At 45.8% G+C, this 23277-nt stretch overlaps 1 protein-coding gene across 1 annotated transcript in view; it reads left to right on the forward strand.

Annotated features, from left to right (window-relative positions):
• Positions 1-23277, forward strand: part of asip1 (agouti signaling protein 1) — a 123629-nt gene that overhangs the window by 77741 nt on the left and 22611 nt on the right. The gene's annotated exons all lie outside the window — the stretch shown is intronic.

Here is a 23277-nt window from a genome sequence, read left to right on the forward strand (position 1 = left end):
AATGGCAGACCAATTGAACAAGTACTTTGGTTCGGTATTCACTAAGGAGGACACAAACAACCTTCCGGATATAAAAAGGGTCAGAGGATCTAGTAAGGAGGAGGAACTGAGGGAAATCTTTATTAGTCAGGAAATTGTGTTGGGGAAATTGATGGGATTGAAGGCCGATAAATCCCCAGGGCCTGATGGACTGCATCCCAGAGTACTTAAGGAGGTGGCCTTGGAAATAGCGGATGCATTGACAGTCATTTTCCAACATTCCATTGACTCTGGGTCAGTTCCTATCGAGTGGAGGGTAGCCAATGTAACCCCACTTTTTAAAAAAGGAGGGAGAGAGAAAACAGGGAATTATAGACCGGTCAGCCTGACCTCAGTAGTGGGTAAAATGATGGAATCAATTATTAAGGATGTCATAGCAGCACATTTGGAAAGAGGTGACATGATAGGTCCAAGTCAGCACGGATTTGAGAAAGGGAAATCATGTTTGACAAATCTTCTGGAATTTTTTGAGGATGTTTCCAGTAGAGTGGACAAGGGAGAACCAGTTGATGTGGTATATTTGGACTTTCAGAAGGCTTTCGACAAGGTCCCACACAAGAGATTAATGTGCAAAGTTAAAGCACATGGGATTGGGGGTAGTGTGCTGACGTGGATTGAGAATTGGTTGTCAGACAGGAAGCAAAGAGTAGGAGTAAATGGGTACTTTTCAGAATGGCAGGCAGTGAATCGTGGGGTACCACAAGGTTCTGTGCTGGGGCCCCAGCTGTTTACACTGTACATTAATGATTTAGACGAGGGGATTAAATGTAGTATCTCCAAATTTGCGGATGACACTAAGTTGGGTGGCAGTGTGAGCTGCGAGGAGGATGCTATGAAGCTGCAGAGTGACTTGGATAAGTTAGGTGAGTGGGCAAATGCATGGCAGATGAAGTATAATGTGGATAAATGTGAGGTTATCCACTTTGGTTGTAAAAACAGAGAGACAGACTATTATCTGAATGGTGACAGATTAGGAAAAGGGGAGGTGCAACGAGACCTGGGTGTCATGGTACATCAGTCATTGAAGGTTGGCATGCAGGTACAGCAGGCGGTTAAGAAAGCAAATGGCATGTTGGCCTTCATAGCGAGGGGATGAGAGTACAGGGGCAGGGAGGTGTTGCTACAGTTGTACAGGGCCTTGGTGAGGCCACACCTGGAGTATTGTGTACAGTTTTGGTCTCCTAACTTGAGGAAGGACATTCTTGCTATTGAGGGAGTGCAGCAAAGGTTCACCAGACTGATTCCCGGGATGGTGGGACTGACCTATCAAGAAAGACTGGATCAACTGGGCTTGTATTCACTGGAGTTCAGAAGAATGAGAGGGGACTTCATAGAAACGTTTAAAATTCTGACGGGTTTAGACAGGTTAGATGCAGGAAGAATGTTCCCAATGTTGGGGAAGTCCAGAACCAGGGGTCACAGTCTAAGGATAAGGGGTAAGCCATTTAGGACCGAGATGAGGAGAAACTTCTTCACCCAGAGAATGGTGAACCTGTGGAATTCTCTACCACAGAAAGTTGTTGAGGCCAATTCACTAAATATATTCAAAAGGGAGTTAGATGAAGTCCTTACTACTTGGGGGAATCAAGGGGTATGGCGAGAAAGCAGGAAGGGGGTACTGAAGTTGCATGTTCAGCCATGAACTCATTGAATGGCGGTGCAGGCTAGAAGGGCCGAATGGCCTACTCCTGCACCTATTTTCTATGTTTCTATCTCCACAGCACACACCCGGGTATAGTAATGATGAAAGCGATAGCCAGATCCCATGTGTGGTGGCCCGGTATCGACTCTGACTTAGAGTCCTGTGTACGGCAATGCAGCGTGTGTGCTCAGTTGAGCAACGCGCCCAGAGAGGCACCACTAAGTTTGTGGTCCTGGCCCTCCAGACCATGGTCAAAGATCCATGACGACTATGCGGGCCCGCTTCTCGGTAAAATGTTCCTGGTGGTGGTGGATGCTTTTTCAAAATGGATTGAATGTGAAATAATGTCGGGAAGCACCGCCACCATTAAAAGCTTGAGGGCCATGTTTGCCACCCACAGCCTGCCTGACATACTGGTCAGTGACAACGGGCCATGTTTCACCAGTGCCGAATTTAAAGAATTCATGACCCGCAATGGGATCAAACATGTCACCTCGGCCCCGTTTAAACCAGCCTCCAATGGCCAGGCAGAGCGGGCAGTACAAACAATCAAATCGAGCCTTAAACACGTCACAAAAGGCTCACTCCAAACCTGCCTGTCCCAAGTACTGCCCAGCTACCGCACAAGACCCCACTCGCTCACAGGGGTGCCCCCGGTTGAGCTACTCATGAAAAGGACACTAAAAACCAGACTCTCGCTGGTTCACCCCAACCTGCATGATCAGGTAGAGAGCAGGCGGCAGCAACAAAATGTAAACGATGATCGCGCCACTGTGTCACGGAAAATTGATCAGAATAACCCTGTGTATGTGCTAAATGTCATGTATGCAACACCACTGTATTACTGTACACACTTGACCTTGATGCACACCTTGACCACAAGAGGTGCACTTGTGGGAGACTGCCCCATACCTGGATACCCAGGTATATAAAGGGAGATCCCACGCAGGGTTGGGTTGTCTTAGTGCTGTAAATAAAGAGGTAAGGTCTGTGTGTGACCTTGTCCCCAGGATGTGCCTTGTGTGGTTTTATACTATTGAGTAAGGACTTTACATTGGCGACGAGAAACTGGAATTCACGACCCACGAGAATGGCCACCGATAGCACAGAGGAACGGTACTGTGTTGGGGAAGACTGAGACGATTTTGTCGAGAGGCTTCAGCAAAGCTTCGTTACGAAAGAATGGCTGGGGAATGCAGCGGCCGACAAGCGCAGGGCTCATCTCTTGACCAGCTGCAGACCAAAGACTTACGCATTCATGAAGGACTTACTGGCACCCGAAAAGCTGGCGGACAAAACCTTTGACGAGCTCAGCAAGTTAATCGGGGAGCACCTCAAACCGGCGAGCAGTGTACACATGGCCCGACACAGATTCTACACCCACAGACGTCGTGAAGGACAGAGCATACCGGACTTTGTAGCGGCATTTGGCCAGCCTCTGAGTTCACAGACGCCTGTAGGGGGGAGATGCTAAGGGACTTCTTTATCGAGGGCATCGGTCATGCGGGAATTTTCCGTAAATTAATTGAGACCAAGGATTTGACCTTGGAATCGGCGGCGTTGATGGCTCAAACTTTCATGGCGGGGGAGGAAGAGATGAAAACAATATATGCGCGCAATACTGCCCCCAATACGGCGATGGATCAGGGAGTCATAGAAACATAGAAAATAGGTGCAGGAGTAGGCCATTCGGCCCTTCTAGCCTGCACCGCCATTCAATGAGTTCATGGCTGAACATGCAACTTCAGTACCCCATTCCTGCTTTCTCGCCATACCCCTTGATCCCCCTAGTAGTAAGGACTTCATCTAACTCCTTTTTGAATATATTTAGTGAATTGGCCTCAACAACTTTCTGTGGTGGAGAATTCCAGTTTCACCACTCTCTGGGTGAAGAAGTTTCTCCTCATCTCGGTCCTAAATGGCTTACCCCTTATCCTTAGACTGTGACCCCTGGTTCTGGACTTCCCCAACATTGGGAACATTCTTCCTGCATCTAACCTGTCTAAACCCATCAGAATTTTAAACGTTTCTATGAGATCCCCTCTCATTCTTCTGAACTCCAGTGAATACAAGCCCAGTTGATCCAGTCTTTCTTGATATGTCAGTCCCGCCATCCCGGGAATCAGTCTGGTCAATATTATTAATGCGACTCAGCGCCTTTCAGGCAGGCAGGGGCAGTCCGACACCCCCCAGGCAGCCATAGACCCCAGAGTAGGTCTTCCACAGAGACAATGGCAGGCTGAACGGACATTTACGCCATCACAGTGGACAATGCGGCCCGGGATGAGGCCATTGACACCCACTAATAGGGTACTTAAGAGCAGTCAAAGGGACATTCAGCACGGAATGCCTGGCCATAGTCCTTTCATTCCCAACAATGGAAACTTTAACTCATGCTGGAGGTGTGGGGGTAAACACTCAGCCAGATCTTGCAGATTCCAACAGTTTGTCTGCAGGATCTGCAATCTCTCTGGCCACTTAGCTCGAATGTGCAGGAAGCCTGCAACCAGACTAATATATGAGGCGGATGAACCAGAAGAGGGTTCTTTGAGACAGGATGACTTTGGGGCAAATCGATGGACGCCGAGGTTCAGCGGGTCCATGTGGCAAATATTCACGGTGCATACACCAGAACGCCACCAATGATGATTAGGGTTTTACTAAACGGCATCCTAGTACGCATGGAGCTGGACACGGGGGCCAGCCAGTCACTCATGGGCGTTTAGTAATTCGAGAAACTATGGCCCATCAAAGCCAGTAGACCCAAACTAGAACGCATTGAGACACAATTACGGACTTACACTAAAGAGATCATTCCGGTGCTAGGCAGTGCAATGTTGGCTGTCACACACAATGGACTAGTGAATCGGCTGCCGCTCTGGATTGACCCGGGCGATGGTCCCGCACTGTTGGGGAGGAGCTGGTTAGCCGAGATGAACTGGAAATGGGGGGATGTTCACGCAATGTCGTCTGTGGAGCGCAGTTCGTGCTCACAAGTCCTACAACAATTCGATTCACTATTTCAACCTGGCGTCGGGACTTTAAAAGGCACTAAAGTAGAGATACACATCACCCCGAACGCCAGGCGGGTGCACCACAAAGCCAGAGCGGTGCCGTATGTGATGCATGAAAAATATCGAGAGCGAGTTGGACCGGCTGTTGAGAGAGGTCATCATCTCGCCCATTAAATTCAGCGACTGGGCGAGCTCCATCGTTCCCGTCCTAAAATCGAATGGCTCTGTCAGGATCTGTGGCGACTACAAGGCCACCATCAATCGGGTGTCTCTACAAGATCAATACCCCCTCCCGAGAGCGGAGGAACTTTTCGCCACGCTGGCAGGTGGCAAGCTGTTCACCAAGTTGAACCTCACTTCAACCTATATGATTCAGGAACTGGCCGACGAATCTAAACTACTGACCACCATCGCCACACACAAGGGACTGTTCGTTTATAACAGGTGCCCGTTTGACATTCGGTCAGCGGCCGCGATTTTTCAAAGAAACATGGAAAGCTTGCTCAAATCCATACCTGGAACAATCGCATTTCAGGACGACATCCTCATCACGGGTCGAGACACCGAGGAACACCTCCACAACCTGGAGGAGGTGCTACGCCGACTGGACCGGGTAGGCCTGCGACTCACGAAGTCTAAATGTGTGTTTTTAGCTCCTGAGGTTGAGTTTCTGGGCAGGAGGGTTGCTGCAGATGGGATTCGCTGGAGCCGCTACTCGGGCTCCTGCGAAAGGGGTGCGATTGGTTTTGGGGGGACTGTCAGGAACAGGCTTTCGATCGGGCGCGGAACTTACTTTGTTCTAACAAATTGTTGACCCTGTGCGACCCCTGTAAAAAATTGGTTCTCACATGTGATGCATCGTCCTATGGGGTTGGGTGCATGTTGCAGCAGGGAAATGCTGAGGGTCAACTGCAACCTGTGGCTTTTGCCTCCAGGTCACACTCTCAAGCAGAACGGGGATATGGCATGGTTGAGAAAGAAGCGCTTGCATGTGTCTATGGTGTGAAAAAAATGCATCAGTATCTCTTTGGTAGGAAATTTGAATTAGAGACAGACTACAAGCCATTAACGTCCCTGTTGTCAGACAGCAAGGCTGTCAACGCCAATGCATCAGCTTGCATACAGCGATGGGCCCTCACGCTGGCTGCTTATGACTACACAATTCGGCACCGGCCCGGCACCGAAATTTGCGCAGACGCGGTCAGCAGTCTTCTGCTGGCCACCACTGAGGGGTCAGCAGAGCAAAGCGCTGAGATGGTCATTGTTGTCGACACCTTCAACAGTGCAGGCTCCCACATCACAGCCCGCCAGATCAAAATCTGGACAGAGATCCCCTCCTATCCCTGATTAAGAAATGTGTTCTGACTGGGGATTGGGCGCCGCACACGGAGCATGCCCTGAGGTCAGTCCCTTCCACAGACGGATGGATGAGCTCTCCATCCAGGCCGACTGCCTACTATGGGGCAGCCAGGTAGTTATGCCCCAGAAGGGGAGGGAGGCATTCATCAGGGATCTCCACAGCAAGCACCCAGGCATCGTGCTGATGAAGGCTATTGCCCGGTCACACATTTGGTGGCCTGGGATTGATTCAGACCTGGAACACTGTGTTCGCAGGTGCACGACTTGTGCCCAGCTGGGTAATGCCCCCAGGGAGGCCCCGCTCAGCCTGTGGCCCTGGTCCACCAGGCCATGGTCATGCATTCATGTAGACTACGCGGGCCCATTCATGGGAAAGATGTTTCTCATCATGGTGGACACGTACTCGAAATGGATCAAGTGCATCATTTTGAATTCATGCACGTCATCCACCACCGTGGAAAGCCTACGTGCGATCCTTCGCAACCCATGGCTTGCCGGACATCCTGATTAGTGATAATGGCCCATGTTTCACAAGCTACGAATTCCAGGAGTTCATGTCGGGTAATGGCATCAACCACATCAGGACAGCGCCGTTCAAGCCGGCCTCCAATGGCCAGGCGGAACGTGCGGTCCAAATCATTAAGCAAGGTACGCTCAGGATCCAAGGATCCTCCCTACAATGCCGCCTATCGCGCCTCCTGCTGGCCTATAGATCCCGACCGCACTCGCTCATGGGGGTCCCGCCCGCAGAGCTATTAATAAAACGGACACTCAAAACTCGGTTGTCCCTCATTCACCCAATCCTGACCGACATTGTAGAGGGTAAGCGCCAGTCCCAAAACGAGTACCATGACCGCAATTCAAGGGGGAGGTGTATAGAAATAAATGATCCCATATTCGTCCTCAATCACGCCATGGGGCCCAAATGGCTTGAGGGTATTATAATTGACAAAGAGGGTAATAGGGTCATTGTGGTAAAACTCAACAATGGTCAGATATGCCGCAAGCATCTGGACCAAGTAAAAAAAAGGTCCAGCACCAACACGGAGGAACCTGAAGAAGACCATGAGTTGAAACTCACACCACCGCCAATGAACGAGCAACAAGAGCAATCAAAGAATGCACAGTCCCAGCGGTCAGCCCGGACAGGCCGGAATCACCAGGTGACAGACACTCATGTTAGTGTCCAACAAGCAGAACCCCAACTGCGGCGCTCCACGAGGGAACGTAGACCACCCAAAAGACTAAACCTATGATCCCAATAAGACTTTGGGGGGAGGTGATGTCATGTATGTAATACCACTGTATTACTGTACACACTTGACCTTGATGCACACCTTGACCACAAGAGGTGCACCTGTGGGAAACTGCCCCATACCTGGACACCCAAGTATATAAAAGGAGGTCCCACGCAGGGTTGCGTTGTCTTAGTGCTGTAAATAAAGAGGTAAGGTCTGTGTGTGACCTTGTCCCTAGGATATGCCTCGTGTGGTTTTATACTATTGAGTAAGGACTTTACACTAAACTATGGACATGGCCCCAAGTAGATCACGGGCACAGTGATAGCTAAAGAAGGGAGTAGAGGGTTTGTAGTCAAACTAGACAATGGACAGATTTGCAGTAAGCACCTGGACCAAACGAGTATGCAGTTCACAGACTGCCCTGAACAACCCACAGCAGACACCATCTTTTTCGAGCCCACAACACACACCCAAAGGATCAACGACACCACCCCAGACCAGAAAATCGAAGCCATCACGCCCAACAGCCCAGCAAGGCCAGGCTCACCCAGCAGGGCCAACAATACACCAGCCCAGCGAGGGCACAGCCAACACACAAGAACAGACATTTGTACCGAGGCGGTCCACCAGGGAAAGAAAGGCTCCCAACGCCTCACCTTGTAAATAGTTTTCACTTTGACTTTGCAGGGATGGGGGTGGGGGGCGGAAGTGATGTTGTGTATCTGTAAAGCATGCACTCCCATGTTCCGCCACCAGGGAGTGCATCCCCTGAAGTCCCAAGGGATCCCAGCATCCCTTGGGAGTACTGTATATAAGCCGGCCCCGGAATACCAAAGGGCAGAAAACGCTAGTGGGAGTTGTGCACAGACCATCAAACAGTAGTAAATGAGGATGGGAGGATGGGGACAGCATTAAACAAGAAATTAGGGATGCGTGCAATAAAGGTTTAGCAGTTATCATGGGCGACTTTAATCTACATTATTGACCGGGTTAACCAAACTGGTCGCAATGCGGTGGAGGAGGATTTGCTGGAGTGTATTAGGGATGGTTTTCTAGACCAATATGTCGAGGAACCAACTAGAGGGCTGGCCATCCTATACTGGGTGATGGGTAATGAGAAAGGACTAATTAACAATCTTGTTGTGTGAGGCCCCTTGGGGAAGAGTGACCATAATATGGTAGAATTCTTTATTAAGATGGAGAGTGACACAGTTAATTCAGAGACTAGGGTCCTGAACTTGGGGAAAGGTAACTTCGATGGTATGAGACATAAATTGGCTAGAATAGACTGGCAAATGATACTTAAAGGGTTGACGGTGGATAGGCAATGGCAAACATTTAAAGATCACATGGATAAACTTCAACAATTGTACATCCCTGTCTGGAGTAAAAATAAATGGGGAAGGTGGCTCAACCGTGGCTAACAAGGGAAATTAAGGATAGTGTTAAATCCAAGGAAGAGGCATATAAATTGGCCAGAAAAAGCAGCAAACCTGAGTTCTGGGAGAAATTAATACTTCAGCAGAGGAGGACAAAGGGTTTAATTAGGAGGGGGAAATAGAGTATGGGAGGAAGCTGCTAGGAACATAAAAACTGACTGCAAAAGCTTCTATAGATATGTGAAGAGAAAAAGATTAGTGTAAACAAGCGTAGGTCCCTTGCAGTCAGATTCAGGTGAATTTATAATGGGGAACAAAGAAATGGCAGACCAGTTAAACAAATACATTGGTTCTGTTTTCTCGAAGGAAGACACAAATAGCCTTCTAAAATACTAGGGGACTGAGGGTCTAGTGAGAAGGAGGAACTGAAGAATATCCTTATAAAGCAGGAAATTGTGTTGGGGGAATTGATGGGATTGAAGGCCGATAAATCCCCGGGGCCTGATTGTCTGCATCCCAGAGTACTTAAGGAAGTGCCCCTAGAAATAGTGGATGCATTGGTGATCATTTTCCAACAGTTTATCAACTCCGGATCACTTCCTATGGATTGGGGGGTAGCTAATGTAACACCACTGTTTAAAAAAGGAGGGAGAGAGAAAACGGGTAATTATAGATCGGTTAGCCTGACATCAGTAGTGGAGAAAATGTTGGAATCAATTATTAAAGATGAAATATCAGCGCATTTGGAAAGCAGTGACAGGATCGGTCCAAGTCAGCATGGATTTATGAAAGGGAAATCATGCTTGACAAATCTTCTGGAATTTTTTGAGGATGTAATTAGTAGAGTGGACAAGGGAGAACGAGTGGATGTGGTGCATTTGGACTTTCAAAAGGCTTTTGACAAGGTCCCACATAAGAGATTGGTGTACAAAATCAAAGTACATGGTATTGGGGGTAATGTACTGACGTGGATAGAGAACTGGTTGGCAGACAGGAAGCAGAGAGTCAGGATAAACGGGTCCTTTTCAGAATGGCAGGCAGTGACTAGTGGAGTGCCGCAGTGTTCAGTGCTGGAACCCCAGCTCTTTACAATATACATTAATGATTTACATGTGTGAGCTGTGAGGAGGACGCTAAAAGGCTGCAGGGTGACTTGGATAGGTTAGATGAGTGGGCAAATGCATGGCAATGCAGTATAATGTGGATAAATGTGAGGTTATCCACTTTGGGGGCAAAAACACGAAGGCAGACTATTATCTTAATGGCGGCAGATTAGGAAAGGGGGAGTTGCAACGAGACCTGGGTGTCATGGTTCATTAGTCATTGAAAGTTGGCTTGCAGGTACAGCAGGCGGTGAAGAAGGCAAATAGTATGTTGGCCTTCATAGCTAGAGGATTTGAGTATAGGAGCAGGGAGGTCTTACTGCAGTTGTACAGGGTCTTGGTGAGGCCTCACCTGGACTATTGTGTTCAGTTTTGGTCTCCTAATCTGAGGAAGGACGTTCTTGCTATTGAGGGAGTGCAGCGAAGGTTCACCAGTCTGATTCCCGGGATGGCAGGACTGCCATATGAGGAGAGACTGGATCGACTGGGCCTTTATACACTGGAGTTTAAAGGATGAGAGGGGATCTCATAGAAACGTATAAGATTCTGACGGGACTGGACAGGTTAGATGCGGGAAGAATGTTTCCGATGATGGGGAAGTCCAGGACCAGGGTACACAGTCTTAGGATAACTGGTAGGCCATTTAGGACTGAAATGAGGAGAAACTTCTTCACTCAGAGAGTTGTTAACCTGAGGAATTCGCTACCGCAGAGAGTTGTTGGTGCCAGTTCATTGGATATATTCAAGAGGGAGTTAGATATGGCCATTTTGGCTAAAGGGATCAAAGGGTATGGAGAGAAAGCAGGAAAGGGTACTGAGGGAATGATCAGCCATGATCTTATTGAATGGTGGTGCAGGCTCACAGGGCCGAATGGCCTACTCCTGCACCTATTTCCTATGTTTTTATGTTTCTTCTGCTGCCCAAGTATCTTATGATACTGTCCTTATTTGGGGTGGGTAGAGGCTGCCCCATGTCACACAATTCTCATGGAAACTATCCAGGCCCCGGCCTAATTTCCAGTCCTTTCAGCACATGGATCTTTGACCCCCTCACTATCTAGGCTGATGAAGAATGGCTAGCTGGGTGAGTTAATGGGCGGTGGCAGTGCCTCTGGAATCATATCCCACCTTTCCTTCAAAAAAAGGGAGAGAGAATCATTGAGACAAAAAAAGATAAGTAAGTGGTGCTGTAGTAAGAGAGCTAACATTGGACGCAGATTATGAAGCTAATCGGCCTCAACATGGCAACTTTTATCTTTTCAAAGCTTTCCCCTTGACTCCTGAAGGTATTCGCCAGGGATGGGACCTGGTTCTCCCTGGCCAAATATGTAGGACAAGGCACTGTAGCCGCATTTGTCCACAAAAAATACATTTGTCTGAAGAAAAGATTCTGCAACAATGTGGAACTGGTTCTTAAGGCTTCTTTACAACTTGCAGGAAATCGGAGTTCCATTAAAAACTACAGCAAGCAGCAAGGAATTTCAAAGCATTTTTCAGCAGGCTAACAGCATGATACACTCTCAAAAATGCAAATATTATGGGGCACAAATCACTCTCGTTGACAAAGTGGGCAGTCCCAACTATGCTACGTTCAATATTAATACCTGTAGATCAAGGAATGCTAGCAATGATTCACGACTAAATATATCAAAACAGTGAAGTTGCTTCCATTGATTTTCCTCCCTCTTGCTCATATGTTTGTGAATTTGTGACCAAGATTAAAATAAGATCTTTTTTGTATAATGACAAGGTGAGACAGAGCACCTTAATCCTTAGACTGCCATCAGATCCAAGGAAAGTCTGCTCTGCTTGGGTTAACTGGTTTCATTGCTTTTCAGCTTATGCACTGTAACACGATACTACAATAATAAGTACACTGGCATAAGGAATATAGGAACAGGAGGTAGCCATTCAGACCCTCAAGCCTGTTTACCATTCAATGAGATCATGGCTGATCTGTACCTTAACTCCATCCATCTGCCTTGGCTCCATATCCTTTAATACCCTTGTTGATCTCAGATTTAAAATTATGAATTGAGCTAGCATCGACTGCTTTTTGTGGGAGAGAATTCTACACTTATAAAGAAAGACTTGAATGACTTGGATTTATATAGTGCCTTTCACGACCACCGGATGTCTCAAGGCGCTTTACAGCCAATGAAGTACTTTTTAAAGTGCTGTCACTGTTGTAATATAGGAAGGCTAACTTTTTGACCCCGACTCCCACATTTCAGCGATCTGTGTACATGGACCCCTAAATATCTTTATACCTCCACTGTTCTTAGCTTTCCACCATTTAAATAAAACTGGGATCTATACTTTTTTGATCCAAAGTGAATGATCTCACACTTGCCTGTGTTGAAATCCATCTACCACAACCACTAATCACGTCCTACCAATTCGAGTACATAGAAAATAGATTAAAAGGTAAGACGGTAGAAAAGCAGTGCAAACATTTAAGGAGATATTTCACAACTCTCAGCAACGATATATTTCACTGAGAAAGAAAGACTCTCAGAACCGGATGAACCATCCGAGGCTAACTAAGGAATTTAAGGATAGTATCAAATTGAAAACAAAGGCATACAATGTTGCAAAGATTAGTGGTAGGCCAGAGGATTGGGAACATTTTAGAAACCAGCAAAGGACGACTAAAAAAGTAAGAGAGAGAGAAGATAGTTTGAGAGTAAACTAGCAAGAAATATAAAAAAAAGGACAGTAAGAGCTTCAACAGGTATATAAGAAGCAAGAGAGTAGCAAAAGTAAACATTAGTCCTTTAGAGGATGGGAAATGGGGAATTAATAATGAGGAACAGGGAAATGGCGGAGACTCTGAACAAATATTTTGTATCGGTCTTCACGGTAAAAGACACAAAGTATCCCAATAATAATAATAGGTAATCCAGGGGCTTTAGAGAGGGGGGGAAACTTAAAACAATCACGATCACTAAAGAAAAAGTATTAGGCAAACTAATGAGACTAAAGGTGAACAAGTCCCATGGACCGAATGGCTTGCATCCTTGGGTCTTAAGAGAAGTAGTGACAGGGATAGTGGATGCATTGGTTATAATCTACCAAAATTCCCTGGATTCTGGAGAGGTCCCAGCAGATTGGAAAACTGCAAATGTAATGCCCCTATTTAAAAAAGGAGGCAGACAGAAAGCAGGAAACTATAGACCTTTTAGCCTAACATCTGTTGTTGGGAAAATGCTGGAGTCCATTATTAAGGAAGCAGTAGCAGGACATTTTGAAAAACATAATACAGTCAAGCAGAGTCAGCATGGTTTTATGAAAGGGAAATCATGTTTGACAAATTTACCGGAGTTCTTTGAGGATGTAACATAGAAACATAGAAAATAGGTGCAGGAGTAGGCCATTCGGCCCTTCGAGCCTGCACCACCATTCAATAAAATCATGGCTGATCATTCACCTCAGTACCCCTTTCCTGCTTTCTCTCCATACCCCTTGATCCCTTTAGCCGTAAGGGCCATATCTAACTCCCTCTTGAATATATCTAATGAACTGGCATCAACAACTCTCTGCGGTAGGGAATTCCACAGGTTAACAACTGAGTGAAGAAGTTTCTCCTCATCTCAGACCTAAATAGCTTACCCCTTATCCTTAGACTATGTTCCCTGGTTCTGGACTTCCCCAACATCGGGAACATTCTTCTTGCATCTAACCTGTCCAGTCCCGTCAGAATTTTATACGGTTATATGAGATCCCCTCTCATCCTTCTAAACTCCAGTGAATACAGGCCCAGTCGATCCAGTCTCTCCTCATATGTCAGTCCTGCCATCCCTGGAATCAGTCTGGTGAACCTTCGCTGCACTCCCTCAATAGCAAGAACGTCCTTCCTCAGATTAGGAGACCAAAACTGAACACAATATTCCAGGTGAGGCCTCACTAAGGTCCTGTACAACTGCAATAAGACCTCCCTGCTCCTATACTCAAATTGCCTAGCTATGAAGACTAACACACCATTTGCCTTCTTCACCATCTGCTGTACCTGCATGCCAACTTTCAATGACTGATGTACCATGACACCCAGGTCTCGTTGCACCTCCACTTTTCCTAATCTGCCACCATTCAGTTAATATTCTGCCTTCATGTTTTTGCCACCAAAGTGAATAACCTCATATTTATCCACATTATACTGCATCTGCCATGCATTTGCCCACTCACCTAATCTGTCCAAGTCACTCTGCAGCCTCTTGGCATCCTCCTCACAGCTCAGACCACCACCCAGCTTCGTGTCATCTGCAAACTTGGAGATATTACACTCAATTCCCTCATCTAAATCATTAATGTATATTGTAAAGAGCTGGGGTCCCAGCACTGAGCCCTGCGGCACTCCACAAGTCACTGCCCGCCATTCTGAAAAGGACCCATTTATCCCGGCTCTCTGCTTCCTGTCTGCCAACCAGTTCTCTATCCACGTCAGTACATTACCCCCAATACCATGTTCTTTAATTTTGCACACCAATCTCTTGTGCGAGACCTTGTCAAAAGCCTCTTGAAAGTCCAAATACACCACATCCACTGGTTCTCCCTTGTTCACTCTACTAGTTACATCCTCAAAAAAATTCCAGAAGATTTGTCAAGCATGATTTTCTTTTCATAAATCCATGCTGACTTGGACCGATCCTATCGCTGCTTTCCAAATGCACTGCTATTTCATCTTTAATAACTGATTCCAACATTTTCCCCACTACTGATGTCAGGCTAACTGGTCTATAATTACCCGTTTTCTCTCTCCCTGCTTTTTAAAAAAGTGGTGTTACATTAGCTACCCTCCAGTGCATAGGAACTGATCCAGAGTTGATAGACTGTTGGAAAATGATCACCAATGCATCCACTATTTCTAGGGCCACTTCCTTAAGTACTCTGGGATGCAAACTATCAAACCCCAGAAATTTATCGGCCTTCAATCCCATCAATTTCCTTAACACAATTTCCTGCCTAATAAGGATTTTCTTCAGTTCCTCCTTCTCACCAGACTCTCGGTCCCCTAGTATCTCTGGAAGGTTATTTGTGTCTTCCTTCGTGAAGACGGAATCAAAGTATTTGTTCAACTGGTCTGCCATTTCTTTGTTCCCCATTATAAATTCACCTGAATCTGACTGCAAGGGACCTACGTTTGTCTTCACTAACGAGCAGGGTGGATAAGGGGGAACCAGTGGATGTGGTGTATTTGGATTTCCAGAGGGGTTTCGATAAGGTGCCACATAAAAGATTACTGCACAAGATAAAAGCTCATGGGTTTGGGGTTAATATACTAGCACCGATAGCGGATTGGCTAACTAACAGAAAACAGAGAGTGGAGATAAATGGGTGATTTTTCGGTTGGCAAACAGTAACTAGTGGAGTGCCACAGGGATCGGTGCTGGGGCCTCAACTATTTACAATCTATATTGATGCCTTGGACATGATCTTATTAAATGGCGGAGCCGGCTCAAGGGACCAGATGGCTTACTCCTGCTCCTATTTCTTATGTTCTCCTTCTTTAAGATGCTCCTTAATACCTACCTCTTTGACCAAGCTTTTGGTCACCTGTTAGTATTTGTGCTGGTAGCTGCGAGTGTGAAATCACATGATGGTGTATTTTTATCATCACTGTCTTCTTGCTGTTCCTCCACTGCCTGGCCAGGTTGCACTTCTTGCGCATCTGAAAGGAAAAAGACACAAGGGTAAAGCTGTGATGAGGGGAAGGGGAAATAAGAGGTGCATGCTTACACCAGCTGTAGCTTGTAAGTCAGAAGAGATTGTGGGAAGTGGATGGGAAAAGGAAGATTAGATATGAGAATACCATCATCTTCAATGGATTCAACCCAACCACTGGCCATGGCCTCAACAATGGCTCTTCCGATAATGGCCAGCACCGAGACGGAGATTAGGACATGCAGCAACCCTGTCCCCCCTCCAGTTAGCTCCTGCTATCTCTCGTTATGCATCACCTTCTCCTGCAAGAGAGAGGGAAATATGTCAGTAAATGTCATGCCATCTGTTTGGATGATGTGGCTGTCATGGTTGAATAGCTGGCAGTGTGTGCAAGCTGTGAGAAATAGGTGTGAGGGTTGCAGCAGTACTAAGTGTGTGAGGGTGCAGTGGAGCATATGAATGTCAAGTATGAATCCTGATTGAATGAGATTGTTGGCAGGTGAGCGATGGGGGTGTGGTGAATTGAGGAGTGTTTGAGGCTTGTGGTGCAGTTGGTAGCATATGGCATTTGAATATGCATTGATGGACCTGACCATTCATGTCAGGTCATTGAACTTTTTGCGGAACTGCATCCAGGTCCTCAGAGCTCAACTCCTGGCATTGACCTCCACAGGTCTCTGTTCCCATTGCCTTTTTAGAGTGTATTTGGAGGGTCTCCTTGCTGCCTGTGGATACAGGACATCTCTCCTACTTTTCACCTCCTCCACCACCAAGACATCCAGTGGGGGGAGGGACCTGGTGAGCAGAAATGTAAAAAGTGAAAGAAAAAGGAGAATGCAAAAGTGCAGGGTAGCTATAGGGGTAATGATGGACAGAGCGTATACACACAAGACAAAATTAAATGCTCTATATCTGAATGCACAAAGCATTCATAACATAGATGAGTTGACGACACAAGTAGAAATAAATGGATATGATCTGATTGCCATTACAGAGATGTGGTTGCAACGTGACCAAGACTGGAAACTAAATATTCAGGGGTGTTTGCCATTTTGTAAGGATAGGCAAAAAGAAAAAGGAGGTGGAGTAGCTCTGTTAAAAAAAGGATTAGATCAGTGCAGTAGTAAGAAATGATACTGGCTCAATAGTGTAGAATTAGTTTGGGTGGAGATAAGAAGTAATGGCCTGGAAATCCCAGCCTCCCCGGGTCCGTAAGGAGTGTGTACGGACCTGGGAAAGCATTGCAAAAGCCGTTTTTCAGCGCACAATGCACATGTGTTGAAAACCTGCTTTTCCAATCTGTCAAGCTGGAGCTCAGGAGCGAGGACATTTGCAAGGGCAAGATTGCGGTATTTACACATATCTTGCCCAGCAAATGTCCTCAAAACTCTTGCGCCTGATAAAAGCAGGTGCATAGCCTACTTTTACAGATGTAAGATTTTTAAAACATACAAAAACATAATAAAATAAAATTTTAAAAAACACATTTTATTGTTAAAACCCTGCCCTCTAAGGTAAGTTTACTTTTAACCCTAATTACAAAACTTAGAAAAAATATATATTCTGATTTTTTTTTTAAAGACATTTATTCACTTTAATTTCAATTAATTTTAATTATGTGAGGTGTGTTTTTTATTTTTTATTATGGTCTTTAGTGTGTTTGTTATTTTTTCTCATGCAGTTCAGAGAAAGTTCACGAGGTTCATTCCCGAGATGAAGTGGTTGTCATATGAAGAAAGGTTGGGCCTATACTCCTTGGAGTTTAGAAGAATGAGAGGTGATCTTATTGAAACATATAAGATTCTGAGGTGGCTTGACAGGGTAGATGCAGAGAGGATGTTTCCCCTCATGGGGGAATCTAGAATTAGGGGGCATTGTTTCAGAATAAGGGGTCACCCATTTAAAACAGAAATGAGGAGGAATTTCTTCTCTGAGGGTCATGAATCTTTGGAATTCATTACCCCAGAGAGGTGTGGAGGCTGAGTCTTTGAATACAAGGTGGAGATTAGACAGATTTTTGAATGATAAAGGAATCGAGGGTTATGGGGAGCGGGCAGGGAAGTGGAGTTGAGGCCAGGATCAGATCAGCCATGATCTTATTGAATGGGGGAGCAGGCTCGATGGCCTACTCCTGCTCCTATTTCTTATGTTCTTATGTCCAGAAACCTTCGAGCCCGCATTCTCTCCCATGTTATGCTCTAGCTCTCTCTATTTTTTTTTTTAAAAAGGTGAGATTCACTTCCTGCATGACTGCCAGTGCCTGCGCCAGCCACAATGCACCGACCCGTAAGAGGAGCAGGCTAGTTTGAATTGAGGCTAGGAAGTGACAATTTTGGGCCCCCACTGATGTATGTAGCCAATGAACAGCACGGTTAGCGCTAGCTGCATGCAGCAATCATTCTAATGAGCAAGCAGCGTGAAGTTGACGTGCTGCCTGCATTTCAATCAATGGGTGTTGGTTAATCTCTGCAACCGTTTTTAGGGGCTATCCAATTTAGCTCCCCAAATCAACTGCTCCATGGAATATGATGGTTCCCATGCTACTAATGTGGAAAGGCCACAAGCCAGCGAATGGAAAGATATTTTAGGATTTTGTGACTTTTTGGGGTCAGTGAGAACATTTTTTAGACTCAGCGCAAGAGGACATAAATTTAAATAAGTGTAAAGTAAATTAAGAGCAGATATTAAGAAAAATATCTTTACCCAAAGGGTGGCCATTGTAATAATCTATGATGTAAGGTAGAGGCAAAGACACTGGGGAGTTCAAAATACAATTTGATGGCCAAATGGCTTTGAATATTTGTACAATCAGATTAAACTGTCCATTGGAACTCTACATGCTGAGTGATTGGAAGGAGTTTGGACAACTGGAATTCTATACAGCTGAGGTGAATGGAACGTGGTTTTCTTCATTAGGATTCTATACAATGATAGCAAATGGGAGCCTATCTGGTCCATTAAAATTCTGCACAATGGGAAGAGGTTTTCATTGGAATTCTATAAAAGGTTTGTATAGAAGCAAGGTAGGAGCTTCGATCTAATGCGCCATGTTAGGGTAAAGCACAGAGCTTTAATTTGCATTCAGCCAATCCGTTCACTCATCTGAGAGTGTTTAATACTGAACACGATTAAAAATAGTCAAATGTTGCATTCTGCACACTGACATCCTTCACCTTGTTGAAAACAAAAGTTGAACAAAAAACTCAGAAGTTACAATTAAATGCGAAGGAATTAATTTTGCCATTAAACCTGAAATTTATCATAATCACAATCAGAGAAAAGCATAGGACTCAATCTGCAATAAACATATACCACAGAAACATCTAAAAGCACTTCACGTACAAAACATTACTTTGAAGTACAGTGAGTGACTTATTATGTAGGCAATTGTGGCAACCATTTTGCCCACAGTACAATCCCACATCAGCACTCCGGTGAATAGTCAGTTACATATGCCTGTCAGTGGTGGCAATACAGCATCTCCATTGGTGGGAGAGTGTAATTACAGTGTGATAAGCTTAGTCAATTATTAATGTGGAAATAGGAATTTATAATACAAATCATTGATAGCAAGTGTGTGCAGCTACAAGATTATAAATAGACAATCAATTTTTCTACACAATCCTGGTTGGGGGCAGGGCATGAGTGCAGGATTAACTCCAGCAAAACTTCCAAGAGGAGAAATCTCTATAATTTCTCTCCAACCACTGAACGCAATCAAGTGACAGTTCTGGCATAATGGGCCCAAGTTTCCACATGATAAAAAACGGGCGCCCCTCTGAGCTGGGCGCCTGTTTATCGCACCTAAAACGGCGCCGGAAAAAAAACGAGCGATTCTGGATCGCTTTGCAGCTCCTTGTCTGCTTGGCGCGGCGCCCAGGTGAGCGGAGCCTACACTCGTGCCGATTTTGTAAGTGGGAGGGGGCGGTACTATTTAAATTAGTTTTATTCCTGCCGGCAACGCTGCACGTGCGCGTTGGAGCGTTCACGCATGCTTAGTGTGAAAAAAACATTGGCACTCGGCCATTTTTGTAGTTCTTTGTAGCTGTTTAGTTTTTGAACATTTTTTAATAAAAGTACATTGCCATCAGCACTGAGGCTTCTTGTAGCAGTGAGAAGGGTGCAGGAAGCCTCAGAAAGTTGAGGCAGCCGTTTCCGGACAACCTCCCCCTTTTGCCATCGGGAAATGGCTCCTCAATTTCTGAGGCTTCCTGCCAGCCGTCTGGAACGGCTCCATTCCCTCCCTCACCGCCCCCCACCCCCTCGCGTTCGGTAGGCTCCCTCCCTACCGCCCGCGTTCGGTCGGCTCCCCCGCGTTCGGTCGGCTCCCCCGCGTTCGGTCGGCTCCTTCCCCCCCCCCCGCGTTCGGTAGGCTCTCTCCCTGGCTCCCTCCCCCGCGTTCGGTCGGCTCCCTCCCTACCGCCCGCGTTCGGTCGGCTCCCCCGCGTTCGGTCGGCTCCTTCCGCCCCCCCCCCCCCCGCGTTCGGTAGGCTCTCTCCCTGGCTCCCTCCCCCGCGTTCGGTCGGCTCTCTCCCTCCCACGTTCGTCGGCTCCCTCCCCCCGCCCCCCCTCTCCCGTGTTCGTCGGCTCCCTTCCCTCCCTCCCCCCCCTCCCGCGTTCGGTCGGCTCCCTCCTTCCCCTCCCCCCGCGTTCAGTCGGCTCCCTCCTCCCCGCCCGCATTCGGTCGGCTCCCTCCTCCCCCCTGTCCGCGTTCGGTCGGCTCCCTCGTTTTGTGAGGCTTGCTGCACCATTCTTCCTGGCTGAAGCACTTTCACACAGGTAGGAAGATGGTTTATTTAATCTTTTCTTTGCTTATAAATGTTTATTCAGGTTGGATTTATTTGTATAATATTTGTAGAAGTATAAATAAGGATTGATTATAGAATTTAATGAGTTCCCTTCCCCCCCCCACCTCGTTCTGGACGCCTGATTTGTAACCTGCGCCTGATTTTTTAATGTGTAGAACAGGTTTTTTCAGTTCTACAAAAATCTTCACTTGCTCCATTCTACTTTAGTTTGGAGTACGTTTTCACTGTGGAAACTTTCAAATCAGGCGTCAGTGGCCGGACACGCCCCCTTTTGAAGAAAAAATTCTGTTCCAAAATAGAACTGTTCTACCTGACTAGAACTGCAGAAAAATAAATGTGGAGAATTGCGAATTCTAAGATAGTCCGTTCTCCACCAGTTGCTCCTAAAAATCAGGCGCAAATCATGTGGAAACTTGGGCCCAATATAGTTAGATCATATTCATATTGGAAAGACTTGCATTTATGTTGTGCCTTTCATGACTAATTGACGTCCCAATGTGCTTTACAGCCAATGAAGTACATTTTGAAGCACTGTTGTAATGCAGAAACTTTAAAAAGATGCAATCCACAGATATTATTTCTGCAGCCCAACAGGAGTGGAGCCAGTGGTGCCAATGAATATTAACTCATCTAGGACTGTTCTTTACTTTATAATCGTCAGTATTTTTCATTTTTAGTGTCAGCTGTGGCTCAATGGGTAGCAGAAGGTTGTGGATTCAAATCCCACTCCAGGAACTTGAGCACATAAACCGAGGTTGACATTTCAGTACAGTACTGAAGGAGTGCTGCACTGTCGGAGGTGCCATCTTTCGGATGAGACGTTAAACCGAGGAACCGTCTGCTCTCTCAGGTGGACGCAAAAGATCCTATGGCACTATTTCGAAGAAGAGCAGGGGAGCTATCACTGGTGTCCTGGCCAATATTTATCCCTCAATCAACATAACAAAAACAGTTTATCTAGTCATTATCACATTGCTGTTTCCCACATTACAACAGTGACTACACTCCAAAAGTGCGTCATTGGCTGTAAAGCACTTTGAGATGTCCAGTGGTCATGAAAGGCATTATATAAATATGTCTTTCTTTCTTTTACCCAAATATCTGTCCAGTTTCTTTTCAATCCACACAGAACTTGTTAGCTTCTTTTAATGTCTCCATTACCGGAAAGAAAAACTTCTAACTTCTGATAGCATTTAAACTTTTACATTTTCGAACTTATTGCCTGTAATTCTATAATCACAATTCAAACCAAATGACCAACTTGCTGTTATATTACCCATTGCCTTTGGGATTTTAAACACCTGAATCCTGGCTCCTCTCAATCCTTCGCTTGTGGGGCTCCATGTAATGTTGAAAAATTGCACCCAGAATGTGGTCTTTAAATGTCAGCATCTCCGGACTACTTTAAAAAGGGGAATTAGATAGTTGTTGGAAAAATAAAGAGTATGGGGAATGAGCAGGAGAGTGTGATTAGACTAGGTGGCTCGTCAAGAAAAAACACTAGTGAGATTTGAGATTAGATGGTCTATTTATACACTAACATTCTATGATTCTTTTCTGCAATGAAAACAACATTCGATTCCTCACCATTTAAAAATTTTCCATTCCGAATCATCCTGGTTACTCTTGATATCTTCTGCAATGCTCAGTTACCTTCAGTATCCCAGAACTCGCTCTCGAAATCACCTTTTCCTTCTCTTTCAAAAACCTCCCCAAAAGCATTTTCTTCAATTGTGCAATTTCTCCCTCATGCAATGTTTACTGTGGGTCAGGCAGCATCTGTGCAGAGAGAAACAAAGTTAACAATTCAGGTCGATGACCCTTCGGCAGCACTGGCAAATGTTCGAAAAGAACATTCTTAAGGAACATTGAAAAGGTGGAGAGGAAGAAAGAACAAAAGGGAAGATCTGTGATAGGACGAAAGAAAGGAGAGTTTAGAGAGACAAAAGGGTTGATGGGCCAAATTGAAATGGTAACGGAAGAAGTTAGAAAAAGATTAGTCCAGATTGGGTGTGAATGGCAGAATAATGACCAGCTGCCATTGGAGACAAAGAGAAAAAACCCATAAAATCAGTGGGGAGTGGGGTGGGGGGAAAGGGAGCCAAAGATGGGCAGGTTTATTTGAAATTGTTGAACTCTATGTTGAGTTCAGAAGGCTGTAAAGTGCCTAAATGAAAGATTAGGTGCTGTTCCTCGAGCTTGCGTTGAGCTTCATTAGAACAGTATAGGAGGCCGAGGACGGAGATGTCTGAGTGGGAGTGGAGTGGGGAATTAAAGTGACAGGCGACCAGAAGCTCAGGGTCACGCTTACAGATTTCCCGCCCCCCCTCCGCCTCTCGATTTTATGTTTGTTTTTCTCTTTCTCTCCAATGGCAGCTAGCCATTATTGGGGATCAGTCTACATGTTCAGGCGGACTAAAAGAGCCTATGCCAATTTTTGAAGAGAAAATGGTTTCTCCTGGTGCCCTGTCCTGGCCAATATTTATTCCTCAACCAACAGTGAGTGGGCAAAAATTTGGCAGATGGGAGTATAATGTGGGAAAATGTGAGGTTATCCACTTTGACAGAAAAAATAGAAATAAAATTATAATTAAATGGTGAAAAATTGCAAAATGCTGCAGTACAGTGGGACCTGGGGGTCCTTGTGCATGAAACACAAAAAGTGAGTATGCAGGTACAGCAAGTAATCAGGAAGGCAAATGGAATGTTGGCCTTTATTGCAAGGGGGATAGAGTATAAAAGCAGAGAAGTCCTGCTACAAATGTACAGGGTATTGGTGAGGCCACACCTAGAGTACAGTTTTGGTCTCCGTATTTAAGGAGGGATATACTTACATTGAGGCTGTTCAGAGAAGGTTCACTATGTTGATTCTGGAGATGAGGGGTTGACTTATGAAGATAGGTTGAGTAGGTTGCGCCTGTACACATTGGAGTTCAGAAGAACGAGAGGTGATCTTATCAAAACATATAATATAATGAGGGGGCTCGACAAGGTGGATTCAGAGGGGATATTTCCACTCATTGGGGAATCT

Source organism: Pristiophorus japonicus, chromosome 12 (genome assembly GCF_044704955.1).
Source record: "Pristiophorus japonicus isolate sPriJap1 chromosome 12, sPriJap1.hap1, whole genome shotgun sequence".
NCBI lineage: Eukaryota > Metazoa > Chordata > Chondrichthyes > Pristiophoridae > Pristiophorus > Pristiophorus japonicus.